Below are 21,599 nucleotides of genomic sequence, written 5' to 3'. Positions count from 1 at the left end.
CTTTATATGGCAATGATGTGTCTATAAAGTTAAACAGTTTCAATACATGCACCAGTCTGATACTATGATAGCAGGGAGATGGGTGCATGTGTAGTGACAGATGGCCATTCAATAGCTGTTCAATCTTGCTCTGTACTTGAAGGTATGCTAAAAGACTGTCATAATTGTGTTTTGGGTCGGGACATAAAGGTATATATGACTTCAAGTACGTGTGCACGCATGTGTGTGGGGGTACGCATGCAGGGATCTTTCTCATTCATTTTACCTTATCTTTTGAAATGGACTCTTTCTGGACCTGGAACTAAACAATATTAGATAGACCATTTGAACAACAAGTGTTGGGGATTAATTTCTTTCAGACTGGGGTGACAGGTGTTGCTATTTTGTTCAACTTTGATAAGGGTGCTAGGGGTTTGACTCAGGTCTGTGTGTGTACAACCAGAACTCTACTGACTGAGCTACCTCCCTAGCTCCTAGAATAGTTTTAAAATAAGAATTACTGAACTGCATTATCTGGTAGGGTGCAGCTTCAAAAGTCTATGGTTGTATATAAAGCATACTCCTGAAAACCTACATGTGGAAGGAAGAGTCATGTATCTGAAGTTGAAATGATCAGATTACATTAGACAAGCAAGGAGTCTTGCATTTGTAAACAAAATTGAGGATTTTCCCCCCTGTGATCAAAACAAATAAAACAACACAACATAAAACAAAACCAAACCACTGTCTTAGTCACTGTTCATTTGCTGTGAAGAGACACCATGACCAAGGCAACACCTATAAAGAACGCATTTAATTGGGGGCTTGCTTACTGTTTCAGTTGGTGACTCCTTTCTTATGATCTCAGGGAGCATGCTGGTATGCAGGCAGGCAAGTTGTTAAGAGCTACATCTGGATCCACAAGCATCAGGCATAGAGAAAGCCCCTGGACCTGGTATTGGCTTTTGAGAACTCAAAGGCTACCCTGAAGGATGTACCTCCTTCAACAAGGACACCTCTTCATCTTTCCAAAGGGCTCACCAACTGGGGACAAGGTTTGCAAATATATGAACCCGCGGAAGCCATTTCTCATTCAAACCACCACACCAAACAAACAAAAAGTATTTCCTAAGACATTCGCCTAAATGTCCTTTTCAACGATATCAGTGTATCTATCTTTGTTTTGTTGTTTTAATGAAATTGTTTGTTGCTGGCCAGGTAGCAGGAAATAAACTTAAATGTCAGCCTTTCCTATGTGCAGGATTCCTCCTGTCACATTCTGGAAAAGGCAACATTGCTATAAGCTCATCATAGCAGTAAAAAGAGATAGAAAAGTATGAGAAAGATAGTAGCAAATTAAGACAATCAAAGAATATTATGATGGGAATACTTTCAGAAGTCCTGCTGATGGATTAAGCAAGTTGCTTTGTATTGCACTCATCCATCAAACCAATAGCATATAGTTACCAGCAGACTTCCCTGGCAGGGGTGGCCTTCGTAAAGAAGGAAGTAGGCAACAGTTCTTAAGTTCCGGGTTTCTTATTCTACATACGTCTCTCTACATGTCAACTGTGGAGACCACACTGGAGAAGTTCCTATGAGCGAAAGACTGAAGCTGAGATGAGGATATCCTCAAGAGGAAAGAGAAAAGCTAAAGGCAGGACTTGTGGTGTCCAAGGTACCTCAAACAGCTGGAGCGATGGGGGGATGGGTGGCATAACAGAACCAAGAAGAATGGAAGATAAGACTGATCAGAGATGGCCATGCGTATGTAGTGTTTGAAATTCAGAAGGAAACATTCTCACAGAAAATTCTAACAGAAAATGGCGAATGTGGAGGAGGGATAGACGGATAGCTTGTTTTTGCTGCTAAAAGCCCAAGATATGATCTTAGACCTCCACTGTCTAGGAGGCAGAGCTAAGGTTGTCATCATAATCACTGAAAATGCAGCCAAAAAGCCTACAATAGACCCATGTAGCAATGCAATTGTCCAAGTTGTTTGTGTGTAAAATGAGAACCACGTCCAGAACTCTTGGGTAATATCCAGCCAAAGAGAGCTAAGACACTGCATTGTCAGTGGGAAGGTAGGCTAACCCACTTTGGGGTATCACTGTGTGAAGAGAGGGACTGTTAGTATCTAAGTGACAGATGCCACAAAGTCACACCATGTGACAGATTTCATGTGGAAGGATTATTGGGGAGGGGGTATATAGAGGCTGCCTCTGGAAAAGGGTGGAGGGTAAAAGAGAGCAGTCAGAGGAGACACTGGGTTTTTATAATGGGATAGAACGCATGTGCACAGGGAGGGTGTGGCTCATGGAGACGGTGGAAATGTGTTGCATCTTGACAGCTAATGATGACATATCCTGCTGTCGCTACGTCCCTGGGGCAGGTGGTGGGGACCACAATGTTCACTGCTTGGCTCAGTACTGGGGTTTGTAAAGATGACAAACTGTGGCCCAGAGATGAGCAAGACTTTTCTTTCTCCACTCACATGGGACTTAAAAATGGCTTGGGGATTCAAAGGTGATAATGAGCACGAGAAAGAGGATAGCTAGTTGACACTTTTCTGGTTTTGTCACTACAAAGCTATGTCCTGGCAAAGTACCCAAGACATGCAATCCAAGGCAGCTGGTGACTGTATGGCCAAAGCTAGAAGTGGCAAGATTCATAGGAAAATGCTTATTGATAGATGGTGGCAAGGAAGAATTGCCAAATCACTCACTGACCTAGGGTATTTGCTGCCCTGGAAGTACAGACAGAAGACAACTTGGTGCTTTCCCCATAAACAAAAGGAAACAGGCTTTTTTATTTAAATAATTTAGTCAGATAAAAACTAAATTGTTATCTCCTCACTTGTATCTTCCGATTCCTCCCTCCCTCCCTCTTTCATCCTATTCCAGTCCCCTAGGCCTGTGACAGACGGGGACCTCCTCACCCACCATATGATCACAGGTTATCAGATCTCATCCTGGTACCTGCTTACTCTTCCTCTGAGTGTGATCAGGTCTCCCCACCAAGGGGAAGAGGTCAAATATGGGGCACCAGAGGTCATGTTCGAGTCAGTTCCCACACAACGGTGGAGAATGTGCTGTCCATTGGCTAGATCTGGATAGGGGGTCCAGAATTACTGCATGCATTGCCTTTAGTTGGTACAGCAGTTTGTGTAGGCCTCCCTAGGTCCAGATCCACCAGCCTTGATGGTCTTCTTGTAGGGTTCCAGGACCCTCTGGGTCAGAAACAGGCTTTTAACAATGGTTTACATGAATCATCTATGAAATATTTTGTCCCAATGTGAAAAACAAAATGTCCTTGAGATCTGAATTAAGATCTAGTGTGGTAATAGAGACTAGAATGGGTAGTGGTTATTTCACTTCAATGGAGATCACTATTTTTTAAAAGTCTTTAAAAATATTGAGTTTAAATTAGTGCATGTGTCTGTGTGTTTGTGACCCGACCTGTGGGGTTCGACTAAAACTCGGGAGGGAGGTCACCTGTTGAGAATGAAAGACACAAGAAAGGAGAGCAAGTCTGATTAATCAAACTCTCAATCTTTATTAGTCAGGCAGCAGCTTTTATAGTTCAGAAGGCAGGGAAGCATATTGCTATAGCAACCCAGCTGCAGGCTTTTCTCAAAACATAGGGAATTCCAGGCAGGGTCATGACATCCTGCTACGCAGGGTATCTTGCTTTGTCTTCATCTAGCTTTAGTCTAACTGTTGACTCACAACAGGGTCGCTCCATCCCTATCTGTATTTAGCTGCTGACTCACAACAGGGTCAGCTAGTTTCTGGTGAAAGGTAAGCTTTGGGAAAGACAGAAACTTAAAGGTGCAGGCTTGGACAAGATGGCTGAATATTAGCCATATGGCCTATCATCCCCAACATCTCCTTCCTCTCTTAAAATTAAAAGAAGAGGCAGATGGATCCACTATATATGGGTGAGCATTGGTCCCCAGAGGGAGCAGGCATTAACTAGAGGGGGGAAGCATTGACCTGATCCTCCTAGGCCCAGATTGGCCTACCAATTGAGGAGGAGAGAGAGGTCCTGATCTGCTGTCTGTGGGCGTCACCAACATACAGTGAACAAGACATTTTTCGACATCAACCTCTATGCAATCAGGTTTACTTCTCAGGGGACTCAGAGTTGGACAATTGGGTCCTCCCCATGCAGTACCTTGTCCCACACTCCTTGCAGGTGCCTATGCCTTATGGCAGGCAATATTGGAGCATATGCCATTCTCACTGTGTCGAGGAAGGGGGAACGGAGGCACATTAGTGTTCAGGCTCATCACGGCCTTGTTCTGCCAAGTCAAGTTTATGATAATGCGCCTGTATTGCTTGAGCATCTCGAGCATCTAGCTGCTGTTTTACAAAGGCAGTGAGGCATCTAAAAGCCCAGGGGCCAAAAGAGATAAGGAGGAGAAATCCTACCAAGGGGCCCAGAACGGAGGGCAACAACATAGTAAGCCAAGGGGAGGTGGAGAACAAGTTATGGAACCAACTCTGTTCCTGTTCTTGTTGTCTTTTTCTCTTTTCTAAGCCTTCTCTAACCTTGGCCATGCTATCTTTGACTACCCCAGAGTGGTCCATATAAAAGCAACACTCTTCTTTGAGGGCAGCACAAAGTCCCCCTTGCTGAAGATGCAGCAAGTCTAGATCTCTCCTATTTTGTAGAATGACCTCAGCGAGGGAGGACAAGGATTTTTCAAGGTGGGATATGGCAGTTTCCATCCGCTCCAAGTCTTCATCAATTGACAGGCAAAGATCTGAATAATGTTTGTTGGAGAGAACAAGAGAGGTTATGCCCACCCCAGTACCTGTAGCGCCCAATCTGAGGAGAACAGCCAGGGTAATTGCAGTTATAGGCTCACATTTGGTTCTAAGTAGGGCTTGTTCAGTAACGGGATCCCAGTAGTGGGAAAATTGTTCTTCAGTGTAATATATTAAGTGGGGGACTAATTGAACAAGGATGCAAAAGGTGGTCTTACTGTTTTTTAAGTGGGAGGCGTATATGCAGGGAGTGAGATACGGGTCCACCAAGTGTTAATTATTTGAAACAGTTTGTGATATTAGAGCTCTTAACTTTACATACCAGCTGTAGTTAAAGTACCAGTGTGGCTTAAGAAAGTTTATTATTATGTCTATAATTATTATTACTGTTGTGTTTTTTTAACCCACTAGCAATCAATCAAGACACAGACAATATTAATTAAACTATTTATTTATTTATTAAGGATGATGTTATTGATAAGAGTGATAGGATTCATCATGTGGCTTTAGTGATTGAGTGAGATAATTTATGTAGTGCTCTTTTGGTGTGTTTATTACATAGAAAATGCCCAGCATATGTTAGTTTCTATTTTCTGTTATAACATACGACTCTTCCAGTAGGCTTGGTAATAAGGAAACATAGCTACCTATTTTCCTTTACTATTTGGTGTATAGTAAGCATTAAAAATATGTTAGCTATAATTGAAGAGGGCCTATAGTTTTCCTGCAATTCCTTCAAGATTTCACTATTTCTTATAATTTTTTTTTTCTACAGGAGAAACGTAACTAACAAAAATATTGGAAAATTCATTGAGAGTAAGAATTTAACCATTAAACATAAAATACACTTATTTGCATTACTAAACTTACTGTCCTCTAATCATCTGTCATGGTATTCCAAAATCAGGGGTCCAGGATAGTCGAGGTGTGAGGTGCTGTTTAGCTTCAGACTTCAGCAGTTCTGGCAGAGAACAAGAAAGGCAGCCTACAATTAAGTGCTCAATTGTCACTGAGCATGGCAATACCTTTTAAAACTCCTCCATGTTCCCAACAAGAATACTTTAAGTATTAATGTCTTCCCTTTCCTTAAAACACACCCTTGTTTCTCCTCCTGGACTAGTCTGATATGCAGGTGATAAATGAGGGCAGGCCGAAGGAGAAGATTCTGCAGTGTTTGAGCATACCCGTGGCCGAGTCACTGCCGAGATTATGATACTCCATGTGTCGATGAGGAAATAAGATGCAGTTCCTGCCCAGAAGGTTTAGCAGTGGATGGAGGGTGCAAGCCACATTGTATTTACAGCCGCCCTTGCAGGAGCACAGAGACAGCTAATAGACCTGTCTCTATCCCTTCAGCATCATGCCACTTCTCAAAGTACATAGGATACTCTCCGGCGCTAATGTGCTAAATGTAGGCAGGAGACCATTTTATTTCCTCTGAGTTCCTCCTTAAGGGTTTCACAAACACCCATGATACACTCTAAATTATATAACAGAATGTACCACTTTTCCTCTGATAGTACTACAATGACTGGCTTTTCTACGTGTCACCAAAAAGATCAGGGAAGCATTGGAAGGAAGCTAACATTCTGGCTTGAAACCACTTCTTCGTTTTTCTTCTTCATTATCTTCTTCACTAATGTTTTGCCCAGATACTAGCATCTGTCACATAAACCACACTCTGGAATAAGCTATATAAATGAAGAAGAATGTGATTTGATGCCAGTCGTAGATCTTGTTACATGAATTCATGAAGGACGTTGTGATAAGTGATTTTTTTTTTTTTTTAGGCAAAGTTAGTTTTGTTAAGGAGGCTGTAGCAGCTCTGTGGGCAGCTCTACAGGCAAGCATTCGCCTGTGATAGCGAGATGCACTGTGGGATATGCTTAGGAACACCGAGGGGAAGAACAAAGCTTGAACATAAGGGAAGTGCTAAGTACCGTAGTAGCAGAAAGAACGCGACTTAAGCCAAATGGCAAGAGTGTGTAGAGCTTTTGTTGTTGTGTTTTGTGTTTGTTTTGTTTTCAATGTTATCTTCTTCTTTTTAATTTTTTTTCTTCTAACTTTCAGGGCTAGCTAGTTGGGAAGTGACAAGCTTTGGGACCAATGACTTAGAAAACCAGAGTGCTCAAAGTGGCCCTGCTTGAGGCAGTAGAGTTGGCAAGGAGGCACACATAGTTTGATATTCTTTCATTGTTTTATTAGGCAGAGGGAAAAGGAAAGAAAATACAATATTGTTATATAGCAAATGAGAAAAAGAGGTAGAAAGAAATATTTGTTCAACCATTTTGTATTTTGTCTTTGCTTATTCATTAAATGCCTGCCTTTCAAGGGCACCATTTGCCCATACAGAGTACTATAGAATCTAACAGTGCCTAGTACATCTCTCATCCTCAGTAACTACTAACTGAAGAAAAGTAACAGAAATATGTACCTTTTAACTTATCCACTGGTTTACCTATGTGTGTTTGCATGTTTGGTGGCTGTGGTAGGAGCAAGAGAGAGATAAAGAAGAGAGACAGCCAGTTAACACTGGTTATGATGTTTTCAGTGTCTTTGTAGTTTTTCAGAGTTTTTAGCCTAAAATAAATATATAGCAGTTCAATTAAATATGATGGTCTGCTTGATTTTATGAGTATTAATCTATTATTTACATTATGTACATGTTCAAAATTATTTTTAAAAATACAGCAGTATTGTCATCATCACCATCGCTACTATCATCATCATCATGAATGTATAGAAATGCATATAGATTGAATTTCTATTTCTTTATTATCCAAGTTGTGTGTAAATGGATATGCCAACCTACTGCATCTTGTGAATTAATGAAACTTTGGATTCAGATTAGACACTGCTGGCTTTCCCCTTCCATACTCTACATTGGTTTCATGAGGTAATTGTTCTTAGAAAATACTGAAAACCTAGTTTTAGAATGACGTGCTATAATCAAAACCAATTTAGCACAGTCTACTTTTGAAACTATGAACGACTTCATTCTGGGAGTTTGTGCAGCATTTAACACAAATACAATATACCAGTGTTTCTAAAATTGAAACATATCTTATGACAAATTCATCATGAACATTTTGGCACATAGGGAAGGATGGTGGTTGTTGGTAAGAGAGGGTGTGGGAAGGATGTAATCAGAATACAGTTTGTATGTGTACAGGATTATTTTTAAAATTCCAGCAGTATTGTCACCATCACCTCATTTCTCTCAAAGCTAAGACTCTAAAGCAGCAAAACTGATCTCTTTTCTTCAGAGACACTTCAGAGAGACTAGAACACGACTGTCTGGCTGTGGGAGGGGTGTAGTGCTGGTCATGCTCATACTATCAGCATCAAAGGACATGCAGCATCTGCAACACATCACAGCCTTTGTGTCAACCTACAAATTATCTTTGGAACTGAGGAATTTACTTAAAAGGCTTGCAGTGAAATCTTATGACAAATAGGTGTAATCTAACATCAGCCTTCTCACTAAATGCTTTATTCTTGGCATTTATAAATGTTCGTTAACAGCATGCATTCTTCAGTAAGTTTGTGCTTTCAAAGATAATTTATAATCCTTATCATTCCTCTTCTGAATCCAGCTAGCCACTATTCTTTCTGAGATGAAATGTGAGGTCTCAGAGGGTTAAGTGAGTTTCACCCTCACGGAAAGTCAACATCCAGTATTTCTTTAAATGTGGACTCCTTGACGAACACAACTCTCCATTTCCAGGCCCATGGATTTAAAGCATCTGGTAATAACAGGCCTGCTCTTGTCTGAGATGGAAGCTCCTTGTGAAATGGTATCCTGCCAAATTGCCACGGCAGTAAAACCTGCTTCCTAAGATGGTATCAAAGTACCAGTTGAACCAGATTAGCAGAAGGCTAATTTGAGAGAACTTTCTGCCTCAGCCTCCTCTACTCACTTGTAATGATAATCTCAGCCACAAACTATTCAGCTTGTCAACTATTCTACCGGTAAGAACAGAAGGAAAGAAATTTAAGAAACTAGGCAATTTCTTTCCTTTCTTTGTGTACAGAGTGTCCCTGTGCCACTAATTTGTTGCTGAGCTTACTGGAAGCTAGCATCAGATGCATGACCTAAAAAATAGACCCTCAAAGTGAAAAATCCACCCAGAGTTAAGGTGCTAGTAAGTATGATGTATAATATTTCAACAGTATATGACACATTTATAGACATTTTTATGTATACATAACATATCTTGATACAACCCTGCCTGTAGTAATCAATGTCTTCTCTGATTGTTTCTAGTAAAATGCTTCATACTTAATTATGTGAGAGGAACTTAGGCTCATGCTTGCAATCCCAGGCATAGCCATGTAACTGAGAGTCTTGTATTGGCTGTTCATATAGTAACAACTATTCAGGACTAATGCCATGTATGACCATAGTGACAATGCATGAAGTTCCCATGAAATAATGCACAGAAAGAATAGTTTACATTAAGCATCCAGTTGTTTTTAGTCTTCATTTGCCCCTCTTCATTCTTATATTTTACTTAAGTTACTACCTGAAATACAGGTGAAAGGACAGGAAAGTGTACCAGTGCAAAATGGCTTCAAGTATTTAATTTGTAGTAGAGTGTACCTTGAGAAGACAAGTAATTAAGTAAAGATATGTTATCTAATGCAGTGGAATTATGGCCAAGTAAATATAGCCTTTAGAGTATCTAAGTCATGACTTATAAGATGGATATATCCTAAGAATTCAGTGTGGCTTGGGAACTCTTTAAGATACATATAGGTGACATATGGCTCGTTGCAGATGGATTTAGTACATGTACCCTGGGCATGTGCTGCTTCATCTTTCTCAAGAAGGGACTTCAGAGCACTGAAAGTGAACTTTTTCCACTTTCCCATTATTTCCCATTATGACTGTAGAGTACCTGGCACCCTGATGCAGTCCTTTACTCCCATTGGTCCCCACAAGGGATTATGTGTGTGGGCCCATCATCATGAACAGTGGTTAAAACAAACCATCAATGGAAAAAATGCACACAAATGACAATACGAGAGGAACCTGAGTGTCTCAAAAAAGGGTGGAAGGTATTTACATTCACATAAAAAATTCAAGCTTGGGAGGTGTGGAGCAAGTGTGTGTGTGTGTGTGTGTGTGTGTGTGTGTGTGTGTTTGTGTGTGTTTGTGTGTGTGTGTATGAGAGAGAGAGAGACAGAGACAGAGACACACAGAGAGAGACAGAGACAGAGACAGAGAGAGAATATTATTTATTTTAAAGAACAAGCTTACTTCCCTGACCCCCTTCATTTGTTTTCTTGTACACTTAAGATGCCCTTGTGCAGAATTTCTTCCAGAGAGCTATCTTCTCTGAAAAATGAATATATCAGACATAATTTTTCTTTCTCTTAATGCAGCTGCTTTGTAGTGAGTGGTCAACTAGCTATTCTAATCTCTTAGAGCCCATCTTATTCTGATTGTATTTTTACCTGCCCCTTTCAGGTTCAGACTGTCAGGTTCATAGTCCATCTTCCTTAAAAGACACTTAATTTTCATTTTCAATCAATGTCTCTCCTTACCATAGCTTCCTTCATATTTCTAACTTTACTTTAGAGATGCCATTCTTCCTAATGTCCCTGGGATTGCTGTACTAATATGCCTAAACATGATTAGTCTTTCTTCATGTAAAAGAGACAATGCTCCAATAATCACACACTCTTAATTTTCTATTCTTCTATAGGGAGACCACATCCTGGGAACCTGTGAATGAATGGGCTCACAGAAATGCAGATGTTCCTGGAACCCTGCAGCTGCAGGCAAGTTTTCCTTCATACTTGCAGGCAGAATTTTCTTTAAGTTATATTCCTGCTCAAATCCACACTGCAGAAAATGCCATGAAGTTTCCAGATACCCAAAATAAAGTTCCTGATCATATGTGATGATTAGTTTACTTTTACCAATGCTTCTTATATGTTTAGTTCAGAAAAATGAAAATATCTGTGGTCAGCATTTAGAAATGTCAGACATACAAGAGACTATACACAAGGGAGATAGAATTTAGAATGTATTATCTGTGTAGTGCATTCAGGAACGTTCTACACTTTCAAAAGACTCACTACTTATTGTGTACATAAATGTATATGAGACTTGAAATAAGCCATGTAATTGAGAGAGAATGCATATGAGTTTCACATGTGCATTAAAATATTAGCATAAAGCTGAATATTGAGCCAATGAAAAGTATGGAAAAGATCATTGGATCTGAAATCTAAGCCAAGGATATTTTCTACAATTGCACATTAAATTTAGTTCCTGTGCAGGTCACAAAGGCCAAAAAAGAAATTCTATGAGTCATGTAGTATTCATTTTCTAATAAAAGAATATATGACCATTGGTAAGTAGAAAATGTTCCCGGAAATAAACTCAAACAAAAATCTAGCCATCGATTACTATAATAAAGGAAAGTATCTTTAATAACAGCCTTCAGAGAAGATGCAGAATATTTATTCATTTGGTTGTTCCTTGTGCTGACTCTCAGTGAAAACCAAGAGAATAATAACACTATATTACAATCATTCAATGTGCTTTTATAGGGAATGGGGAAATAGTCATCTTGAGCTTGGAATCTGGTATTTTGTTGCAGCTGGAAGTGGCTAGATGTGATTTTCAAGTGCCAGGTTTTCTCATATGGCCAGATCTAGACAGGCCCTGATCATAGTCCTGCTGACAACGATGTTAATGCTGCTGCTCTGCAGAGCTATTCACAGGGCTTTGTTCTTCAGCAATGCTGAAAGACGCATTAGGATCCCAACCTTTCTCTTTATCATGTTTGTAGCAGGACTGTGCACACTAACCACATAGGACACTTTATTTCACCAATGTCTTTCCTAGGCTTTTTTTGTGTATAACCTTTGTGTTAACTTCTGGCAAAATTCTTCCTGATCAGCAAGTTGGGATATAGTTGAAAGTTTAACTGTTAATATGTTTTATTTCAGTATATTTCCTATTTCCCCACAAGAATGGCACTTCTCCCCTCATTGGAATCAACACTGGAATCAGCAGTCTCTCTTCCTAACGACATTTGTCCTATTTTTCTTATCTAATAGTCTGCGCAGTCCAGGAGGGCAGTGTCTTGTCCCTTCCTGTGCCCCATGTCACTTAGCACAGTCCATCACACTTATAAAATATGTGTTGAACAAATACATGAATGTGACACATTTATCCAGTTTTTTGGGGGGACTAAAAGTGAATGCAAATAGATGATATACTTTACGAATTCTTACCTCTGTTGATTTTAATTAGATTAGACACAATGTTGCCCACCCTTTGTTTTATGGGCATTTTTCATATTTAATTATAAATGTATAGATGCCTGAAGGTAAAACCTTAAGAAACATCAGTGCTATCAGACCCTAAGCCTTGACATATCTTTCCTTCAATGTTAAGTGGAAACCTCATTTTGACCCAGAACATCAGTTTAAGATCCCGAGGAATCTCTCTGCTAATTTGATCCCAAATAAAATTGCTATACTAACATATTGCACAAACCAGAATGCATCTGAGGTTGAAAGAAGACATTTTCTTTTCTTTTTTCTTTTCTTTTTTCTTTTTTTTTTTTTTTTTTTTTTTTGCCTTTTATTGAAAATAGATTCCTTTCTCTTACAATATATTCTGAATATAGTTCCCTGCCTTCTCTACTCTCCCAGTTCCTTCTCAGATCTCTTCTCCCTTTTGGATCCACTCCCTTTCTGTTTCTCATTAGAAAAAAAAACTGGCTTTTAAGATATGACAACTGAAGAGATCCAAGATGGTGGTGAGCAGCGTGGACTGTTTTTTAGAAGCTCCAGTAAAGGATTCAGGGAATTGCAAGGATTTCTTAACCAGGAAAACCAAGCCCCCCACATCACTACAGCAGGACCAAAACCAACCAACCAACCAAACAAACAAACAAAAAACCCCACAAAAAACCAAAACAACAACAACAAAAAACCCCCCAGAAAACTTGCATACCTCTGCACACAGGAAGAGAGCACATGTTCTCAGAGCAACCACATAGGCGATTGGCATGGTGACTGGTGGGAATTGCTGTGGGAGAGGGAACTCATGCAATATTTGGGCCCTGCGACCCTAGCTGAACTCTGCGAGTTTGGGCCCCATAACCCAAACTCATGGCATGGTGACTGGTGGGAATTGCTGTGGGAGAGGGAACTCATGCAATATTTGGGCCCTGCGACCCTAGCTGAACTCTGCGAGTTTGGGCCCCATAACCCAAACTCAACTTGGCGCATGGCTCGTGCCCTGAGACCCAAACTGGACCTAGTGTGTAGTTCGGCCCCTGAGACCCTAGCTGAGCTCAGGGTCTGGTTTGGGACCAGAGAATCTAGCTGGACTTGGTGGGCAGTTTGGGCCCAGAGGCTCTAGCTGAACTTGGTACAAGGTCCTGATCCTGAGATTCTGGCTAGACACAGTGTGTGGTCCAGATCCTGAGACTCTAACTGAACTTGGCGAGCTCAGGCCCGTGACACTGGTTGGACTCAGCGCTAACTGGACCAAGTGCATGGATTAGACCCTGAGACCCACTTAGGTCCAGAGATGTGAACTGGACTCAGTGTGTATGTGGTTTGGGCCCCGTGACACTAACTGGACTCTGAGAGTGATCTGGGTCCTGAAATGATACCAGGAACTACAGACTAGTGGAGCATCAAAGCTCCAGGATTAAGAAAATCTCCGGGAGACAGGGAGTAGAGTGGCCATCAGACTGCCTCCACCCAACCAGCTTCAGTCCCCAGAGAGCTCCAGTGCCACAAGGGGACCCAGAAGGTTGTGGATACTTTGGCCTGCTCATACACATTCTGAGACCAAGGACCAGTACTGGAGGGCTGGGGATCATTGGCTGTGAGAGACCCAAACTACAGGGCTGGCCTCCTGCCATCCAGACCAGTGAAGCATCAGAGCTTACAGGCTAGGAAAATCATGAGAATTGGGTGAATCTATCCTCAGACTCCCTCCACCCAACTCTGGAAGCTACCTGCCAAAAACAGATGGAAAAGTGACTAAAGCACAGCGTAAAATCATATGAAAAAAAAACAAAAAAAAAAACAATACGGCGTCTTCAGATCTCAGCTATCCCAAAGAAAACAACCCAGAAACCCAGAGAACTCAAACACAACGGAAATACAAGAAAATAACCTCAAATTTTAGTAATGAGGATGATAGAGGAAACAAATAAAATTCATAATCAAATGCAGGAAGATGCAGCCAAACAAGTGGAATACATAAAAGAGGCCTATAGAGAGGCACTGGAAAAAATTCAGGAAAATACAAACAACCAGATGAAGAACATCAATAAAACTGTTCAAGCTCTGAAGGCCTATAAAGTGGCAATGGAAGAAACTCAGGAAATGCAATCAGATGAGAGATATCAATAAAAAACTTCAAGATCTGAAGATAAAAAATGGATTCAATGATAAACACACAGACAGAAGAAAAGGGACTGTGAGAGCTCAGAGAGGAAGGTGAGCAACATAAAGGCAAGCTTGTCTAACAGAATTCAAGAGATGGAGGAACAAATCTGAGGTCTAGAAGATACAATCATAGTTCTTGAAGCAACCATTAAAAAATGCTAAATCTGAAAAAATTCTGGCACAAAACATCCAAGAAACCAAGGACACCATGAAAAAAAGAAATCTGAGGATAATAGGTATCGAGGAAAGAGAAGATATCAGACTCCAAGGCCCAGAAAATATTCTCAACAAAATCATAGAAGACAACTTCCCTAATCTAAAGAAAGAGATGCCTATAAACATACAAGAGGCCTTTAGAACACAAGATAGAAGAGACCAGAAAAGAAAGTCTTCCCGTCACATAATAATCAAAACACAAAATATACAGAACAAAGAAAAATATTAAAAGCTGCAAGGGAAAAGGGTCAAATAACATTTAATGGCAAACTTATCAGGAATCTACATACCTGATCTCAAGCTGTACTATAAAGCAACAGTAATTAACACAGCATGGTACTGGCACAGCAATAGGCTGGTTGATCAGTGGAAAAGAATCGAAGACCCAGATACGAATCCACACACATATGGTCACTTGATTTTTGACAAAGAAGCCAACTCTATTCAATGGAAAAAGAATAGCATCTTCAACAAATGGTGATGGTCTAACTGGATGTCTACATATAGAAAAATGCAATTGGACCCATATTTGTCACCATGCACAAAACTCAAGTCCAAGTGGACCAAAGACCTCAACATAAAACCAGAGACATTAAATCAGTTAGAAGAAAAAGTGGGGAAGAGCCTGGAACACATTGGCACAGGAGACAACTTCCTGAACAGAACACCAACAACCCATGCCTTAAGTCAACAGTTAATAAATGGGACCTCATGAGGCTGAGAAGCTTCTTTAAGGCAGAAGACACTGTCAAGAGAAGAAAGCGACAGCCTACAGACTGGGAAAAGATCTTCACCAACTCTTCATTTGGGAAAGGTCTAATATCCCAAATATATAAAGAACTCAAGAAATTAAACAGCATCAAATCAAATAACCCAATTGAGAAATGGAGCTCAGAACTAAACAGAATTTTCAACAGAGGAATGTCGAATGGCTGAGAAACACTTAAAGAAATGCTCAACTTCCTTAGCCATCAGGGAAATGCAAATAAAAACAGCTCTGAAATTCCATCTTACATCCATTAGAATGGCTAAGATCAAAAATTTAAGTGATACCTCATGTTGGTGAGGATGTGGAGAAAGAGGAACACTCCTTCATTGCTGGTGGGAATGCAAACTAGTACAGTCACTTTGGAAATCTATCTGGCGCTATCTCAGAAAACGTGGATTAAGGCTTCATCAAGACCCAGCTATTCCACTCCTGGGAATATACCCTGAAGATGCTCCAGCACAAAAGAAAATTTGCTCAACCATGCTCATAGCAGCCTTATTCATACTAGCCAGAACACGGAAACAGCCTAAGTGTCCATCAGTAGAAAAATGGATAAAGAAACTGTGGTACATATACACTATGGAATACTACTCAGCTATTAAAATTCCCGAAATTTGCGGATAAATGGATTGAGCTAGAAATGATCATAATGAGTGAGTTAACCCAGAAGCAGAAAGACTTAAATGGTATATCCTCACTTATATCTGCGTACTAGCCCAAGGGGCATGTCCCACCAAAGCCTTCACTTACCAGGAAACTGGGACAGGGGAAGGACATCCTATTGGGACTCTAGATGAGAGAAACATGGGAGAATAGCAAAGTAGAAGGATCCAGAGGGTCCTAGAAACCTACAAGTAGAACATTATGATAGGCAGATCTGGGCCCAGGGGTCCTGCTCAAACTATGGCACGAGCCAAGGACAATACAGGCAGTAAACATCGACTCCCTACCCAGATCTGGCCAAAAGGACAGGACATTCTCCACAGTTGAGTGGAGCGTGGGGTCTGACTTTCACATGAAGTCTCGTGCCCCATATTTGACCACATCCACTGGATGGGGAGGCCTGGTGGCACTCAGAGGAAGGATAGCAGTCTACCAGGAAATGACTTGATACCCTATGAGTATATACAGGGTGAGGTAATCCCCCTCAGTCACAGTCATAGGGGAAGGGAGTGAGGGAAAGCTGGTGGGAGGAAGGAATGGAAGGATATAAGGGATGGGATAACAATTGAGATGTAATATGAATAAATTAATAAAATATATAATAAAAAGTTATGGCAACCAAATGTGACAAATAAAATACAACAAGATGAAGCAAAAGCTATCACATTAGAATTGTACATGGCAATACAACAAGAGGAAAAGGGTCCCAAGAACAGGCACCATAATCCGGGTCCTATTAGTTCTCACAGTAAGGGGTCTCATAGAAATTATTAGTCTAAAAACTATTCTACACACACACACACACACACACACACACACACACACACATCTGTAAGGACCTGATGCAAATTCGTGTAGGCTCAGTGCTTGCTGATTCAGTCTCTGTGAATCAGCCCACATGATTTTTTGTGTAGTTAGTTAAGAGGACTTTACTTTCCAGGTGTCCTCTATACTTTTTGGTTTTTATAATCTCTTCACCTCCTCTTCCATGGAATGCCCTGAGCTCAGAGTGGATGAATTAGACTGAGACTTCCAATTTGGACTACTTGTATGCATAATGTTTGGCTGTGAGTCTCTTCACTTGCTCCTATCTGCTGCTGGAGGAAACCTTTCCGGTGATGACTGAATAAGGCGCTGATCTATGCGTATAGCAGAATAGTATTAGGAATCCTTTAGGCCAATAGAATTTGGTTTTATTCTAAATCTCTGGCTCCTGGTTATGCAAGCAGTGTTGGGTATGAGCTTTTTCTCATACACTGGGCCTTACGTTAAATCATTGGTTGGGTGCTCCCACAAAATCTGTACCACATTTACCTTCTCTTTGTAGTCAGCACAAAAAAGGACATCTTCAGTAGTCATGCCAAAGCTGAAGAAATTGGTGAAAAGTATCCTGTAACAGATATGTTTCCATTTTCTGCAAGAATGCCTGGTCCCATTATAATCAGGCTTTCAATTTCATCAGTGGCCACAAAAGGAGTTAGACACACATTGAAGTCACTTTAAAGTTCTACAAATTCCTGTTTTAACATATAAACAGAGAAGGATCATTTCTGTATCCTTCATCCCAAACTTCATATGAGAGCAACATCTCAGTTTGTTGGCATAAAAGAGAATAAAAGAAAAATGGTAACCCATTCCTTCTAGAATTCAGAAGGAAAAAAAAAAAAAAAAAAGGAGTACACAGAAAGAAATTCCACCAAACCATCAAGTATCAGTGACATGTTTCAAGGGTAAAAATGACTTTCTAGTAAATGTTTAGAACTTTGCATTGTAAGGTTCAAAATTTAGAAAGAGCCTACCAGAGATAAACTTATTTTCTGTGGAGTACTCTTCAGTACGTTTTCCTTAATTGGAAAAGATTTCATAACAGCTGATATGAAATACAGTAGAAGTTTAAACACTTGGTAGTCAATTCTTGCTCTGTAAATGATCAGTCAATGCTTAAAGGACTAAATGTCTGGATTTATCATAGTAATATTATTGTTTGCTTCCTGTAGATCATATATGTCTCAGTATGTGTTTGCTGATGACCTCATCATCATGCCTTATATCAGAATTCTTACACTGATATTCTTCCACAACTCTCAGTAATTGAGGATGGAGCACAGACAATAGTGGGTGGAGGAAAGATAGAGAGAGAAAGACAGAGAGAGAGAGAGAGAGAGAGAGAGAGAGAGAGAGAAAGAGACAGAGACAGAGAGACAGAGACATAGAGAGACAGAGAGACAGAAAGAGAGACAGAGAGAGGGGGTGCTGTTTACAGTGACATCTTCTTTCTCCTAATGAGGAACCAACATTTGTCTGATAGGTTTCCTTGGACCTTTAAAAGGGTGGAAGGAAAAGGGCCCTCCCTGGCTTCATAAGCCACACAGGGCATGCATTCTGTTTGTCTTCACCCTGTGATTTGGGATGGAATGCCTCTTGTGCATGAGCTGTCTTTTTTGTATTTAAAGAAATTAATCCATGAGAGAAGTGGGAATGGCAGCATATTCTATTTAAAAAAGACCAGCATGAATTCAGAATTACCTTGTGAGTGCTGTATGGCCAGTACCTGCTCTGTGGTGAATCAGTAAGACAATGCTGGGAGCATCTTACTATTTTTAATATATGTATATATTATTAATATTCATATTATATCTAAATCATTATCCCATCTCTTGTATCCTCCAATTCCTGTCTCCCTCCCATTTTCTCCTTACTTCTCTCCCTTATGACTGTGATTGAGGGGGACCTCCTCCCCCTGTATATGCTCATAGGGTATCAAGTCTCTTCTTGGTAGCCTGCTATCCTTCTTCTGAGTGCCACCAGGCCTCCCCATCCAGGGGATGTGGTCAAATATGGGGCAACACAGTTCGTATGATAGTCACTCCCCACTCTCCACTCAACTGTGGAGAATGATCTGTTCATTGGCTAGATCTGGGTAGGGGTTTGAAGTTTACTGCACGTATTGTCCTTGGCTGGTGCCATAGTTTGAGCAGGACACCTGGGCCCAGATCTTCCCATAATAATGTCTTTTTGTCAGTTTCTAGGACCCCATAGATCCTTCTATTTCCCCATTCTCCCATGCTTTTCTCACCTAGAGTCCCAATAGGATGTCATCCCCTCTGTCACACTTTCCTGGTTTGTGAAGACTTTCATGGGACATGCCCTTTGGGCTAGTATCCAGATATAAGTGAGTATATACCATGTGAGTCTTTCTGCTTCTGGGTTAACTCACTCACTATGATCATTTCTAGTTCAATCCATTTGTCCACAAATTTCAGGAATTCCTTGCTTTAAATAGCTGAGTAGTATTCTGTAGTGTAAATGTACCACAGTTTCTTTATCCATTCTTCTACTGAGGAACACTTACACTGTTTCCATGTTCTGGTTATTATGAATAAGGCTGCTATGAACATGGTTGAACATATGTCCTTGTTGTGTGGTGGAGCATACTCAGGGTATATTCCAAGGAGTGGACTAGTTGGGTCTTGAGGAAGCTTTATTCCCAGTTTTCTGAGAAAGTGACAGATAGATTTCCAATGTGGCTATGCTAGTTTGCATTCCCACCAGCAATGAAGGAATGTTCCTCTTTCTCCACATCCTTGCCAGCATGTGGTATTGCTTGAATTTGTGATCTTAGTCATTCTGATGGATGTAAGATGGAATCTCAGAGTTATTTTTATTTGCATTTCCATGATTACTAATGACATTGAACATTTATATAAGTGTTTCTCAGTCATTTGATATTCCTCTGTTGAGAATTCTCTGTAAAAATGCAATTAAACCCATATTTGTCACCACGCACAAAACGCAAGTCCAAGTGGAATAAAGACCTTAGCATAAAACCAGAGGCACTAAATCAGTTAGAATAAAAAGTGGGGAAGAGCCTGGAACACATTGGCACTGGAAACAAGTTCCTGAACAGAACACCAACAGCCCAGGACTTTATGGTCAACAATTAATAAATGGGACCTCATGAGGCTGAGAAGCTTCTGTAAGGTAGGAAACACTGTCAACAGCCTACAGACTGGGAAAAAATCTTCACCAACCCTTCATCTGACAAAGGGCTAATATCTAAAATATGTAAAGAACTCAAGAAATTAAACAGCATCAAGCCAAATAACCCAATTGAAGAATGGGGCTCAGAACTAAACAGAGAATTCTCAATAGTGGGAGCATCTTATTAACCAGAGTATTCCATCTCTTTCCCAAGATTCACACAGCTACTTAATAGACCTTTTCAGTCTGATACAGTTGTGTAACATTTATGTCCATTAACTTTCTTACAGTTATTAACATCCTGTGTCTACTTCATTCCTTGTTGGTTTTCCCCAAGGACTTCATAAAGTGTAAAAGTGCTCTAGAGGTTAGTAGAGACAGACACAAATACAACTAAACACTAAAACATAAGATACTTCCATAGAATAAATGTATGTCCTGAAAACTTCAAAATCTTCTAATGTATGAGATTAATGAAGAGATAATAGCTAGCTGGGAGGAACTGTCGCTCGCTTTCCTCTTTTTGGAAGCTTTCACAATGCCTGCTGGTTGTATGAAATCTAGTACTCAGGGAGGAGGTATTCATGTGGATTCCAGCTCATGGGTGTCTGGGTCATGTTTCTGAAGTGCATGATAAGAAAACCTCTCTTGCAACAGATGAGTGCAGTACAGAAATCCACAACCCATCCAAATGCTGAGATGTGGACTCCAGTTCCAATGGATACATCCATAAAACACTCCACATGTAAGGCTCAGGGAACATTGTAGAAGAGGGGGGTAGAAAGTTTGCATGAGACAGAGGACCAGGAACATTGCTGTGAGATTGTGTCTCCCAATAAGATCAGAAGCTAAACCTGTACAGTTTTACCAACATGACTGCCCAATTATGAGCTTAAAAAGGATGACATTGATGGACAAGCAAAAAAAGACGGAAAAAAGCCAATGAGGCCTCAATCTTACAAATAACCTGAGGAAAGCTGGAATCAAGAGAAGGGGCCTTCTGTAAGGAAGACACATCAGTTCCTTGTCAGTGCCAAATATTTAGTCCTGAAAATAAATGGATATATATATATATATATATATATATATATATATATATATATATATATATATATATATATATATATCAGGTTATATTTAGGAATACATATGTAATAAATACCAACTAATGAAAGAAGAGACCATAAATTTGAAGAACATGGAATGTTATAAGGGAGGGCTTCGGGGAAGGAATGAAGAAAGACAGGGAGAAATGTTGCAATTATAATCTCAAAATATTTTTAAGAAGTAAAACATACTCTTAAAAGGAGAGAGAGAGAGAGAGAAAGAGAGAGAGAGAGAGAGAGAGAGAGAGAGAGAGAGAGAGAGAGAGAGAAGAGGAGAGAGAGAGAGAGAGAGAGGAGAGAGAGAGAGAGAGAGAGAGAGAGAGAGACCAGAGTTTCACAAGTCTCTGGGGCACAATAGAAATCTCTAGAGTTGAGGACTGACAAAAGAACCAAGATTCTCTAGAGCCCTTGAAGAACACTGATAGAGGGAGCTCATCAACAGAGGAGTTTATGTACTCTGGACATAAAACCCAGGTGCAATGTTCTGCTCAAATACCGTGGCAAATGGGGATTCAACTGATTCCGGCAAATGGGGTCCATACTTTCATAATGCAGCTGGTGGCTCTTAAAAAACACTTTTTATTGATTCTTTGTGATTTTTATATCATGCACCCTAATCACACTCATTTCACCCTACCTTCATATCTGCCCTCTGCTCTTGCAACCTCCCCCCATAAA

Source organism: Acomys russatus, chromosome 30, assembly GCF_903995435.1.
Source record: "Acomys russatus chromosome 30, mAcoRus1.1, whole genome shotgun sequence".
In the NCBI taxonomy this organism is placed as follows: Eukaryota; Metazoa; Chordata; class Mammalia; order Rodentia; family Muridae; genus Acomys; species Acomys russatus.
The sequence above is the reverse complement of the archived record's forward strand: the minus strand, read 5'-3'. Positions refer to the sequence as shown.